General features: G+C 34.8%; 1 long non-coding RNA gene across 1 annotated transcript; it reads left to right on the plus strand.

Annotated features, from left to right (window-relative positions):
* Positions 1-1,998: 1,998 nt before the first annotated feature.
* On the plus strand, positions 1,999-7,530 carry LOC121827184 (uncharacterized). The gene is made up of 4 exons (XR_013049034.1): positions 1,999-2,060; positions 3,636-3,789; positions 6,306-6,577; positions 7,320-7,530. It is a non-coding gene; the product is annotated as an uncharacterized LOC121827184 (long non-coding RNA).
* Positions 7,531-14,268: the final 6,738 nt, after the last annotated feature.

Below are 14,268 nucleotides of genomic sequence, written 5' to 3' on the forward strand. Positions count from 1 at the left end.
CTAATAGAAAATACAATCATGATACAGGAGTGGCAACCATAAGAATACACATCTGTGAACATGGTCACATGGTCTAGTCATGCACTGTGTGAACTAAGACTCAGAGGAATAGTCTGTAAGAGTATCTTTCCAACAAATTCTTTGGCAAACATATTCTTATTTTAGCCTTTGGAAAAAAAAGGATTTTCTGGATGTTGCAAGGGCTTAAAATGCACCAGTTAATTTTATCTACCTCACTATCTATATGGTGGAAAGTCTTGAGATGTCAGATGGATGCAAATCTAAACTGCCAATAGAATTACATGATATGATTTTTAAATTCAGTAACATGAACCAAACAAAAATACACATTTCTCTTAATTTCCACAATCATTTTCTAAAGTTTCCAAATTATGTTATTTTAAATTTTATAGTGGTGAAATCACACCAACTCATAGTCAATTATGTAAATATATTCAATATTCACTCAACAAGCATTTATTAAAAGCTTCCTTTATGCAAGATGTGTGGCTCCATGCTCAGGGCCATTATTCCCTTGGAAAGCAAATAAATAAATAAATGAAATAACTGTCCTCATCTATATTCCATGAATCACAACATACATTATATGCCCAACATGGATAAAAAGCCCCAAGACAGAAAGATAGTTTTGATCTCAGCTTATTCCTCAAAAACACCCAGGCTTTCCTTTATTGATACATTATGTATAAAATTTAAAGTCTTTATTAACATCAAATAGATTTAATAAAAGTGTGACTAATGTTAGTGTGTTTGATTGATGATATTCAGATTACAACTTAGTGATTCTAAAATCATCTAAACGCAACTGAGGCAACACCTCATCTTAGGAAACTTCCTTGTGTCTCTTTCTGCGCCCTGGCCTACCAGAGGTACATGGATCTCTCCACTTTGCTCTCCTTCCTTGATGTATTGCCTCACCACAGACCAAAAGCAATGGAGCTAGAAAGCATAAGCTAACATCCTGAAAATAGCAAAACAAACCTTTCATCCTTTAAACTGGTTGTCTCAGGTATTTGTCACAGTAACAAATAATGCCTGATACAGGGAAGTCATAGTTGTGACATCTTATCAACATGGCTGCCTAAATAACACCTGAGCATGGGCTATATCAACAGGCATGTTAACACAAAAGGAGAAATCTCGTGGAGCTTCAAAGCCAGCCAAAGAACTATAGGAAAATAAGGAATGCTGAGAATGGGAGAAATAGTTTTCTAGAGGGATGAGCTTCCAAAATGATTATCCAGCCAGCCTGGATCAATACATATAGGTTATACTTATAAATTTAAAGCATATATATATATATATAAATATAAACAATTAAAGAAATAGAGGTCAATTAAAGAAATAGAGGTCATGAATTTGAAAGAGAGCAAGGAGGGACATGGAAGCACTGGAGACAGGAAATGGATGGGAAAATATGTAATTATATTTTAATTTAAAAAAAATTAAAAAGAATAACATGCAACATTTTTTTTACTAAACCAAAAACTACTGGGACAGCAAGATGTTTCAATGAGAAGAGGCACATTTCTCCCAAATGATCTGAGTTTGATTCTTAGAACCCACATAACGAAAAAGGAAAACTGACCACTACAAGTAGTCCAGCCTCTAAACTTGTGCTGTTGCATGCACACACACACACACACACACACACACACACACACACACACACACTGGCACAACACCAAATAGACAAATAAAATAAAGCACAAAATCTTGACTGTTTGTATTATACTTTAGTAAATATTTCAATAGTCGGATGTTATTACTGTTTTAAATTTGCATGTGTTAAAATCTGATGTGATGTTACTAGGAGGCACAATCACACAGCAAACTCCATCGTTCTCTGGCTCTTAAAGTCTTTTTGCCCCTTCTTCATCAATGCTCCATGAGCCTTGTGTGCAGGAGTGTTTTGTAGATGTGTGCATTGGAACTTGGCTCTACAACTCTCCATCTTAGTTTGTTGTGATTTTCTATAGTGGTTTCTGCTTGTGGCAAAGAGAAGTTCCTTGTTGAGGGCATGAAGACTACACTTCTCTGTGAGTATAAGGAGATTTTTTATAGATTGTTCTTGGGGATGATTCTAGTTTAAGAAAAGGTGGCTTGAAGTTGAAGGAGAGTAGGGAGGGGTATATGGGAGGATTTAGAGATCAGAAAGGGAAATGAAAAAATGTTACAATTATAATCATAAAAATAAAAAAATATTTGATATTATCAACAGCTTAAGGAAACTGATATTTTATCAAATAAATTTCATTTTAAATTTTGTTGTGTAATATCAAAAGTCATTGCATTTAATTTTCTAGTTGCATACTCTAAATGTACAATAAAGTATATGAGCTCAAGGTCGTATTGGTTGTTAGTTACATGTAAGCTAATCCTGTGTGAGAAAATGTGCTAAAACTTGGCCTTACCTAATTTAATATAAATTAACTGCATATTACACCATGATTTCCAAACCATGGATAAATATAAATAAAGCCTTAGAGTTGGAGGACTTGATGCCACATACCTGCAAACCCAGTCACTAAGAGGTTGAGGCATGCAGACTGACTTGGAACAGAACCAAAGCAGTTCATTTGTAGAGTGGAACTCTATCCAGCACTAATGAAAAACAAAAGTATAACTAACACTTTTGGGGAGATGAAATATAACTTGTAAACACTACACTGAATGAAGTAACCCAAGCCCAGAGTGGCAAGCACCCTATTTTCTCATGCGAATCTTAGGTTCAAATCTTTAGATTTCTGTGTTTAATTTGAAGTGACTGTAATGGCCAGGAAGCAAAGAGTTCTGAGACGGGGTAGGGAATGAGAACTGAAGGGGCAGAAAACACGTATGATATGAAAATAGAGGGATCAATATGGGGGTAGAAAGGTTTAAATGGGGATGAGGCCAGGGAATTGGGAGAAAGTTGAGGTACAGATGACAGTGAACAAAACTAAGGATATATTTAAAAGGCTGTTAGGGACCTTCTACTCCAAAAGCTAACTAAACAAAATGTTTCTAAAAATAAATATTGGAGCTTACATAGAATGGCCCTTCATAGATGGACAATGTTAGTTCCAGAGGTCGTAGATTTTTAAGCCAAAATCGCAGTTGTCATGTGTGGGATACAGCCCTATGAATTGTTAGCCCAGGAGCCAACAACAACTTTTCAAAATATACAGGCCATTGCCACTGCTCTCTGTTGCCTTCTGCAAGTATATGGTCATATCTTATCGCTAAAGCCACGACTCATTTTGAATATGTGCCACAGAGACATCAATTAGAACTGAGCTGTAGGCTCTCTTCCTACTGGCTAACATATACAGTGCCAGCAGGTGCCATGCAGGGTGTTTGGGGAGAAAAACAATCTCACCCAGCTGTACACTCTGTGTGCTACAATACTGATTTGCCAGACAAGAATGCCCATTGGTATAAGAGTTGACATGATTATTTTAGGGGTAACCAACTGCTTCTGTATTTGATCTGAGGCCTAAATCAGAGGAGGTGATACGTACGTGGCTCTGTAAACCTGGCCAAAAAATCCATAGCTAAGGATATTATTAGAAATACAATGTTCCTTCAGTTTAATATTGTTGAGATAAGATCTCTATATCATCCACTCCAAGGCCCAGGAAACATCATGGAACAGAGTGTGGGAAAGCTACAAGAGCTGGCAGGTGGTGAAGATCACTAGAAATTGCTGTCTTTTGACTGTGAGATGGCTGCTGAAAACACAAAAGGAGAACAACAGCTGTGGCTAACTGTGTAAGATCCGAGCAAGTAAGGACATAGAACAGGAGGATCTGGGAAGGGGCAGGATGTCTGAAGGAGGATGAGGAGAATAACTGTACATAGTAGGATGAGAATATGATCAAAATACTTTATATAAGGCATGAAACTATCAAAAATTTAAAAAGCCTAATGTTAATTTTTAAAAAGCCCCCAACAAAACCTCCCAAAATCTAGAGCGTAATTTTATAATTTTCTTCACATGTAATTCTATGGATTAAACAAATATATTTTAAATTAAAAAGGGCTGGTGTGGGCTGGAGAGATGGCCCATCATTTAAAAGCACCTACTGTTCTTGAAGAAGACCTGAGTTTGGTCAGCAGCACCTGTGCCAGGCAGTTCAAAATCACGGGTCCATCTAGTACCTGGGCAATCTAACATCAACTTCTAGCCCCTGTGGGCAACTCACACAGACACACATACACATGATTTTAAAAAAAACTGAAAAAAATTAAACACAAAAAACGGTTAGATGATCAAAGTCATTTTTTATTTTAAAAAAGTGTCAGGTTCACTTTTCTAGACACTTAACTATAGCCTAATACTACACTTGCTTACTTTTTTTTAGCAAAAATACTTGAGTTTCTTGAAAATATTTTCCCTTTTTCTAACTCAACAAAAAGACCTATGAATACTAGTTAATAATATAATAAAATACAAAAGTGATAATATAATCCCAATATCTATCATTAGTCAATAGATGAGCAGGGTAGGGTTTTGACTTCAGTAGTGCATCCAGTGGTAAGGCTTTCGGGCTCCAATAGACACTCCCAAGCCTGTGGTCCTGGTTAATATAAGAGGGTCACAAAACAACAGAAAGGCACGAATGTGATAATAAGAGGGGGTGAGAGATACAGTAAACAAAATTCACTATTTGTATGTATGAAATTGTCATATGTGGCAATATATACACACACATACATATAGTGCATAATTTGCACAGTTAACATTATGAGTGATAGATTAGCATCATTATTAAAGATTTACACATATCATAGACAAGAAATATGAAAACCCTTAACAGCTCCCAGTTCATTATGTGCCTGCCAAGTCAAAGACTTCATCCTCAACACCTTGTGTGGACCACTATTCAAAGTCACAGCAAGGCAAGATTATTTTCTTCAGTTTTAAAGAAGATGCCTCTATGGTTAAGACTGGGGAGGCACTTGCCTCAAATCCAAAGGGCTAGATTCCAAACACAAATCTCTACCATTTATGTTTAGAGGAAATATATTTTCCTCATTTATGATAAATTATGTTCTAATATACTTATTACTTTTTCAGAATTCACCTTTTTCAAAATTGTTTCCTGAAAACAAAACAGCCAAGTGCTTTATTGAGATACTTTGACATTTTAGGGTCATGTTCTGTTATGACAGATATACAAAATTGGAATTTTAAAAGTAAATGTTCCTAATATAACCTTGTTAACAGAGAGAAATGCTTTCAATTTTACTTCCAGGTATCTTTATAAGAGTGTCCTAAAAAAACCAATAGTTGTACGATGATAACTATTGCATAATTTTCAACCCCAAGAAAGAGGTACTTATTCCTTAATGATGATAGTGGATATATTTATGAAGGCTTACTGCAAGTGACTAAATGCTTCAAGTGAATATTTATCATTTACAACAACTTTTGGAGGAGGAGTGTTATCACAATACTACATATAAACAAACAGAAGCACAAACACAATTAATGAGTTTACTTGCCTCTGGGTACTAATGAGTAGAAAGACTAAGCATGGATTCCAAATTTAGCCAGCTCACCCTCTGGCACTCATCCTTGTTCCAGCTGCCCACACACCAAGGATTTAGAAGTGCACCTCATTCATAGCTCCACATTGGCCAGACCTGTTCCAGTGAACTGAGCATCCACGCAGATAGATGGGTGGTTTCAAACTCACTTAAGTTCAGTGAGAATTGACATCTCCTTGCAAGTGAGCCATGTGTGTTAGATAATAGCTGAAATCAATTAAAATGATAAGGTATTTTAATATCCTATTCATGCATTTCATTCATCTATGTATTGACTAGTGTTGTTAAAAATGTATCCAAAAAGTCAATTGATGATATGCTATTATTTTTTTACTGTTCTCCATAGCCATTACATAGGTTACATATGCTCAAACCAGAGTCATGGAGAACTCAGCTCTTGTTTTGTGTGTGGCATGTGTGACTTAGGAATCTTTTAAATCTGTAAACATGAGTAACATTTCTTGCTTCATAGACTTCCTGAGAAAAATATAGCTCAAGAAATATTTGCAATTAATATTTTGTACTACTAACATTATGAGACTGAGGCTATACTATACAATTTACGTGAAATAATATGAAAAAGTCAGAAAGGCATTAATGAGGGCAAACTGTTTACAGCTAATGTACTCTGGATGTCTTTTAAATTATATTTTATATGTGTGCATATGAATATATATATATATGGCAATGCACATCTATTTAAAATTTAGTTTTTGTATGCATTTTGGTCTTTTTTCTGGTATTTTTAGATGGCATGGATGACAAGACAACATCAGATACAGATAGAATGATAATATGCAAAAGCATACAGACTTCTCACATATAAATGCTGTCTAGTTATTTTAAGACATTTTGTGGAAACTCCAAAAGTAAAGAGGCCGGAACAATGATGCATCAACTGAATTAATCACCATCATCACTCTCGTAAAGGAAAAACAAAGCAACTTCAGCACACTCAATCATCATGAACGCCAAGAGAATGGATCCGCATAAAACCAGGGCTGGGTCCTGGTCCTAGGAGGTAACGTGGTTAGAAAACTACACACTGAAAGCTCTCAACACACCCCAAGTCTGAAATGCTAAGGAGGGGGCTTAGTTTGACTGCTTCTCTTTTTTTTTTCTCCTTATAGTTTTGCTTCCTTAAAAAAAAATGTAACTTTTCTTTGCAGAACTCCAGAAAGTCCTGGAACCAGACATTTAAGGCTGCTGATGAAGAGCTAGACTCAAACTGACCCATTAGTGCCAAAGGGAGCTGAGAAAGAAAGCTTTCTTTTCATAAATGCTGTCAAATCTAAGCTGTGAACATTGCCTAAGATAGACATTCCGGACAAATGTAGCAGTATTCCACAGCACCCATTCCTTGTACTGTTTTATAGATGCCACTGATTCAATGGCATGTTTGTACCATGCACTGTATTACTTATGGATAACCCATTCACAAAACACCATCATGTGGGACTCTAAGGAATAAGGAATAATCACCATTGTGACTTGGGTCAGCAAGAACATGAAAGTGAACACATGGTTAAATTCAAGCATTCCCCTAAACAAGCATTTTAGTGTTTTCATCTTTATTTAAAAGCATAGAAAAGTGAAATAATAACTATATTATTGCCATAAAAATATATAGTTGATGTTATCTATAAGTAAATTATAAATAACTATGCATTTCAAAATTATGTTATTGCATGTTTATGCCATGTGACCCTATGAACTAATGCTTTCCACCCTCTCTGTTGTACCTTGCAAATGCTGTCCTGTAGATCAATGTGGAGATTGCCACCACAGACCGCAAGCATGCATAATACTGCAAAGGTAGAATTGCTGAAGCAGCACTTACTGGTAATTTCTCACATATATGTGTGAAATGAAAAAAATAAAAATGGCTCAGGGTATCTTTGTTCATTTATTGAGCTCGGGGAATTAATTGTTCTTCTGCTGCTCAACACACTAACACTGAGGGGCAGAAAACAAATGAAGGGGATATAAACATAAGAGATGAGCCCATGATTTTATGTTTACCTTCAGATGCGTCTGTAACATAAAATTTCATAATACAAGTACATTGCTTACTTGTCTACAATGTAGATCAGAGGTTTGGTGAGTTTATTTTAATATCTAGAATAAGGAAAAGCAAAGGCAGCCTTTTCTAAACAAATATTACTAAAATATACTGCACATGTTCCATCGAAAGAGAATAATTCAAATCACTGACATCAGCAGCAACGACGGTCGTCTGTTTACACCATGCGAAATAGCAGAGAGATGATCACTTAGCTTTTGTTTTGGTTCCAATTCATTTTTTTTTCAAGAAGTGTAATTAAAAAGTGCATTAATGCCACCAATTATGGCCTCCAAGGGACCAGAAACCCCATGTTACTCCATGATGGAACACAACTGAGCTGCAAACATCCATTTACCATTATAATACTCATTAATCCTGCCAAAAACAACTCATTATGGGACTTCAAGGAAATCATCTCATAGGCAAACACAGCACAGAATCTGTCAGCATGTTCCTCACAGTAAAGTTGCAGAGGTGGCGACTTTTGAGTATTATTAATTTAGGAACTTAAAACTATGATTTTTGCCTATTTTTGAGTCAGAAGTTATTGTAAAATAGCTGACTTAAAGGGTTCTCCTTTTACACAAAGTCTTAATAAAGAAGTAACTTAAAGTCAAACTTGAAAAATCTTCAGGATTCTGCAAGAAATAAATGCACCTTATTGGCGAGCAAAAGCATTGACATTTTTCTCATCACTGTAGTAAGTCAAACAGTTCCAAAATATCTAGTATGTTTTTGAGGCTGAATCTAAAGTAGAACATTATTTAATTATTTAATCTCTGTAAAATCTCTCTTATTCTTGAATCAATTGAAGATATTAAAATACTTCTGTAAAGTTTTTTTCTACTCCCCAATTCAAAACCATGTTGCACTAAGTATGAGCTTGTTAGTGACTGGATGTAAGTGTGATAGGGGAAAGGCCCTAAAATAGCCTCTAGCAACAAAAATGAATTCTCAGCTATCAAAATTTGATAAGCAATTATTACCAAGATGAATCACTGCAAACATTTGTTTTAAAATACATTATCAATCCTTATGTTTTAAACAAAAAACAAACCATTTTGTTTCTTCTACAAGATTCATTGCCTGAGTAGAATTTATCTATATAGTAATTTTCTAAAACAAGCTTAGATAAGACATTAACAAACCAATTTTAAAAGTATTCGTGCTTAATGTTTTCATTCATTATTTCAAAAAAGCATGAAAGAAATTTATAAGAATTATTTTCTTTGGTGTCTATACATGTATTTTATACAATTGCTAAAAATAAAATGATATGCATTGTTTGCATCCAGCTACATCACTCTTTCAAAACCATAACTGTTATTAGAGTATTTCAACTACATGCATATCTTTTTAAAAGGTATAACTCCATACTATTACGAAATACCAACAGGAACCTTTGTTATAATTGGTTTAATGAGTAGATAAGACTTATCCTGAGTCCTTTCTCTAAATGAATTCTGAAAATTCATGTGTCTGAAAAAAGTTGAAGAGAATCATAAAATGTGTAAAACAAAATTGAAGTCTGCCTTGATTATTTATTTTCAAATTTTAGGCTAGGAAATTTACAGCAGAAATTACATAATCTGAAGGTTATGTGTGCAGTTGTCAATTTTCTACAGCATGGAAACCTTACAGACCTTAAATCCTGAGAGACCTCTGTTTAATTCTCTACTGAACCAGCAAGTTTTATCTTGATATAAACAGCTGGAGTAGAAGCAGCTGCTTCTTTGATGAGATTCCTCCCAGGAAACCATGATGCTGGCTGGGAAGATATTTTGTTGCTTTGTTTGGTCTTTAAGTCCTAAGGAAATATGAATGGAAAACCCACAGCACTGCTACTTACAGATAATGTACTACATCTTGGATGGTGTAGCATGGGGGTAAGGATAAAACTGTCGTTACACAACTGACATTTTGAACTTATAAGAATGAAATGGCTATATAACTTGTATGAAAATGAAGGTGGACCAAATATGGTGTGAACTATAGTCATATTAAGCGATATTTCCTTTGTAAGGTGTGACAAGTTATTCTTGGGCTAATGTCTTTGAAGTAAATTTTTAATACATTCTACATAACTGCTTTAAAATGCTATTTTGTATTTTGTAAATGTAATTTACAGAAGGAAAATTACTTTATTGTTTAAGGCTATGCATAACCAAATCCAAATGAAATTAGAGAATATAAAAGATAATAAAATTCATACTTTGTCTTCTCTATTTTATGTTTCAAAATCTAATATATAGAAATAAACTAATTGATAATTTAAAATTCACAATTTGGGGATTGAAATACTAAATGTGCATGAAGTTTTCAAATTATCAGATACCATGTGCTTCCAAGCTACAGAACAAGGACCTTCCAAACATTTTCGTGTTTTGGAATCCATACTGCAAAAGTGACAGTTCCTTTCTGAATAGTCTAGGCCAGACATTTATAAATATACATTACTAGAGCTTAATGTGTGCTTCTGGTTAGGAGCTCTAGAAATGACACAAATAACTCCAACTATAAAAATAACATTGATGGTACATGCACATACAAAAAGAGAGATGGGGTGGGGGAAAGGATGGAGGGAGGGAGGAAGGGAGCACAGAGGGGTGGAGAAGGAATGGAGACACCTCGCAAAGATAAGAATAAAGCATACTCAGAGAAAGACATTGAGTAGGCAGTCCTGGTTTACTGTCAGTCAGAAATTCACAAAACAAGTTCACAGTTATTAGAGACGTTGTTTAGAGTATTTCACTGGAACTAGAAAGATCAAACTAAGATTAATGTGTACTTTCATCTTAGAAAAGGAATCAAAGCCATTTCTGCCATTCTGTTCTCTTATTCAAACGTTTCCACCATTCCAATTTTTCCTGTCTACAGCTTTTATGATCATCAATAAAATTCTCTGCATCTGCCAACAAATATCAGTGTTGCTGGAAAATGTATTTAAAAATAAATTAAAAAGTAATAAAGCAGTTGGGCGGTGGTGGCTCATGCCTTTAATCCCAGCACTCGGGAGGCAGAGGCAGGCAAATTTCAGTGAGTTCAAGGCCAGCCTGGTCTACAAAGTGAGTTCCAGGAAAGGCACAAAGCTACACAGACAAACCCTATCTCAAAGAAAAAAAGAAAGAAAGAAAGAAAATAAAAGTAATAAAGCAATATAGTAGGATTTCTTTTAACAACGATATAATCAATCTATTTAGATTGACATATAAGATAATAATTTTCACAATTGTGTTACCTAACCAAGATTTTTCATGACTTAATTCAGGTGTTTCAAATTACTTTTCTAATTTTACACAAGTCATTTTAGAAATCTGAGCTTGTCCTTATAGATTTTTTCATTCTTTCCTTGTTGGAAGACAACTGCCAAAAGCATAATATTAATAGACCCATATCATAGTGTGACTGGCCAACCCGTATCTTAATGCACTGCCCAACAGTAAATGCTTAAATGATGATACCCTGTTGTCTGTTATTTCTTTTTAACATTTTTATTCAGCTATTAGCCTAATAATGTGACATCCATAGCTTGTGTGAGTCCTTTAGAAGAGTTGGCTTCAAAAATGTAGAACTCAGTATATAAATAGGTCAGAAAGAGAAGTGTGGGAGACAGGCTATGAAACTCCAACCAGTTGTTCTGCAAAGGTTCAACATATCAGAAAAAAAATGAAGGTGTCCTGCCTTCCTCTTGAACTACTTTGGAACATCAAGCCAAAATGCCTTTACTTTGGAAGGCTTGTCATTACTCTGAAAAATTAAATGCGTAATGGACTCTGACCTTAGATTAACATGTGGTATGATGAAAATACCTGAGATATATCATAAAATAATGAGCAAATTAGAATTTGTAAAATTTCAAACCAGAGAAAAGCTATCCATGGATAAAACATAAAAACAAAAGCTATAGATGCTTTCCAATTTTAAAAATACAAATAGAGCTAATCCAAATGTTTTGTCTAAATCTATGCATCCTTGGTTAAGGATGTTGTTCAATGGTGGTGTGAGTACTCTTGTAAATAAGTCTAACAATTTTAAATAACACTCATATATATGTAACATGAATCTTAAAAGTCTTATTAAATAAAAAACTTGGAGCCAGGTATTGGGGTGAATGCTGAAAGATCAGAGAAGCAGAACAAGCCCCAGCTAAACTCACCTTGCCAACTTCTCATCTAATCCTGTTTCCTCAAACTGGAAACCTCTGACTCCTCATCCAAACGGATCTCAGCTGAACTGCTGCTCAAAAGCCTAAAAGCTTAAAAAGCCTCTAGTTCCTGGTCCTCATGCCTTATATATGTTTCTGCTTCCTGCCATCACTTCCTAGGACTAAAGACTTGTGTTTTTTACAAGCAAGACATGAGATCTGAAGTGCTGGGATTAAAGGCGTATGCCACCACACCTGGCTCTGTTCTCAGTGTGGCTTTGAACTCACAGAGATCCTGGATCTCTGTCTCTGGAATGCTAAGATTAAAGGCCTGTGCTACCACTGCCTAACCTCTATGTTTAATATAGTGACTGTTCTGTTCTCTGACCCCCAGATAAGTTTAGGGGTACACAATATATCAACCACTCATATATCATACATGTTAAGAGCTCGATAGACATGAGCTAGTAATATAATTATTTACTGTGTTTTCAAAGAATCCAACAAACAAATCATAATAAATTTGAAATTATACAAGATTAAAGACACTTTATAATAAGTAATTCATAGCATTCATTTTTTTTGCAAATTTAATATTTCAGAGTTTTAATTTTATTATTTATTATAGGTATTCTGTAATTCTAGTAAACCATCAAATGATTATAATTTTCTCCAACAAATAGAAATAGCAATGCATATTTCATAAAGATGTTTGAAATTAAATTGTCATATAAAACAGTAACAGTGATATGACTATTCCTTACCATGATATTTCTAACCAAGATCTAGTGAAAGCAAGCATATGATGTCTAAGAATATTGTTTCCTGAGATTGAAAATATATAGAAGGAATGTGACCAGTTGCTCTCTGAAAGTATGAAAAGCATGCTTTCACAAGAAGCTACTGCACTTGAAAGACTTAATAGCTGAGCAGAAACTGTACAATAAGAAAATAAAGAGGAAGCCACGTGCTTTTTTTTCAAATGTAATGATTTACCAGATATGTAGTCAACATATCTGAGTGTAGCCATAATGACTGCTAGACTGAATCATTTCCTATTAAATTGGATTTCTAAGCATGTCTCTGCAGAGTAGAGTTTAATTTTTTTGTATGTTTTATTATTTTTTATTTTATTTTATGTTACATGGGTGTTTTGTGTATATATATACCATGTGCATGTAGTGCCTGCTGAGGCCAGAAGAGGACGTTGGATCCCCCTCAGACTGGAGCTACAGGTGGTGGTCAGCCACCATGTGGGTGCTGGGAATTGAACCCTGGTCCTCTGGAAGAGCAGCCATATATTATCATCATCATGGGCCAATCAGTTTAGACAGAGGCACAAAATAAAGCTCATCATGTCATCATCTATGGACTTGCACAAGTCTTAGTGTCACTTATAAGACTTTCATGATTGGTCTATAGTGTATAGAAAAGCTTACTCCAGCGTTCTTCAGTTATTCCCACTACACAAAATACATCAAGAAGCTAAATCTTAGGCTTTCTACAAAGTGTCTTCATAATTAAGAAAAGATATGTGTTTATTATAACTTCTATGACAAGAGGACTGAGATAAAGACTAAAAATAGCTGAATATACGAAAAAATCATCTTTAATGGTCTTTTCAGTGTGGTCTAACAGTCATTGACTTTGTCTAAAACCTTTCAAATACTGGATCCTTAAGTTTTAAAGCAATTAGAAGCTAATAGCTTCAAAGATCTAAAAAAAAAAAAAAAAACCTTTCGCCCATAATATATGCAGCACAGAAAAGTAACAGAAATATAGATGTGCTCACCTAAATGAATGAAACATATTATCAGTGCAGCTGTAATATCTGCTGCCAGATATTGATCACTGTGAACATAATGAATTGTATTGTATGATCTATAAGATCACAATCTTGTTATTAATCTGCCTTTCAGGTCATAATCACATGCACTTCAGAAAGCTAAAGCAAATAGCAAAAGTCCTTCAATTGAATTCAAATTACTGAAATTATATACAGATGAATGTTGTAATCATGTCATGTAACTGAATGTCTTAAAATGCCTAGTATCAGTCTGACTATATGACAGCAATATCACATTCTCAGTATTGATCAAACGTTTGCAAATAATCACGTTGGAATGTTTGGATTTTAAAAGATCCAATTACATTCATTATCTTCTTCTACAAGCACAAACGCTAGAAATAATGTTAATGTTGAAAACATTCCCATTATGCTCTTCTGAGAGGAACCCTTCATTTACTACCCTGGGATATCCTCAACACTAGTATATTGTTGACTTAGGTAAGTACACCTTATCACAGAGTTGAAAATATGCTGCATCATCAATTGACAGTGGCAAATGAATTGTGAAACTGAGTGTTGATGTTCAAGTTTCACCTTCAGGGCAGTTTAGAGCCTTCAGGATCAGTGCCCCCAAACCATTACAGGTGGAGGGACATCTCTCCAGTTACAAATGCTTTATGAAAATACAGTTCACGGGGGCTTCATGATTTGAAA

Source organism: Peromyscus maniculatus, chromosome 2 (genome assembly GCF_049852395.1).
Source record: "Peromyscus maniculatus bairdii isolate BWxNUB_F1_BW_parent chromosome 2, HU_Pman_BW_mat_3.1, whole genome shotgun sequence".
In the NCBI taxonomy this organism is placed as follows: domain Eukaryota; kingdom Metazoa; phylum Chordata; class Mammalia; order Rodentia; family Cricetidae; genus Peromyscus; species Peromyscus maniculatus.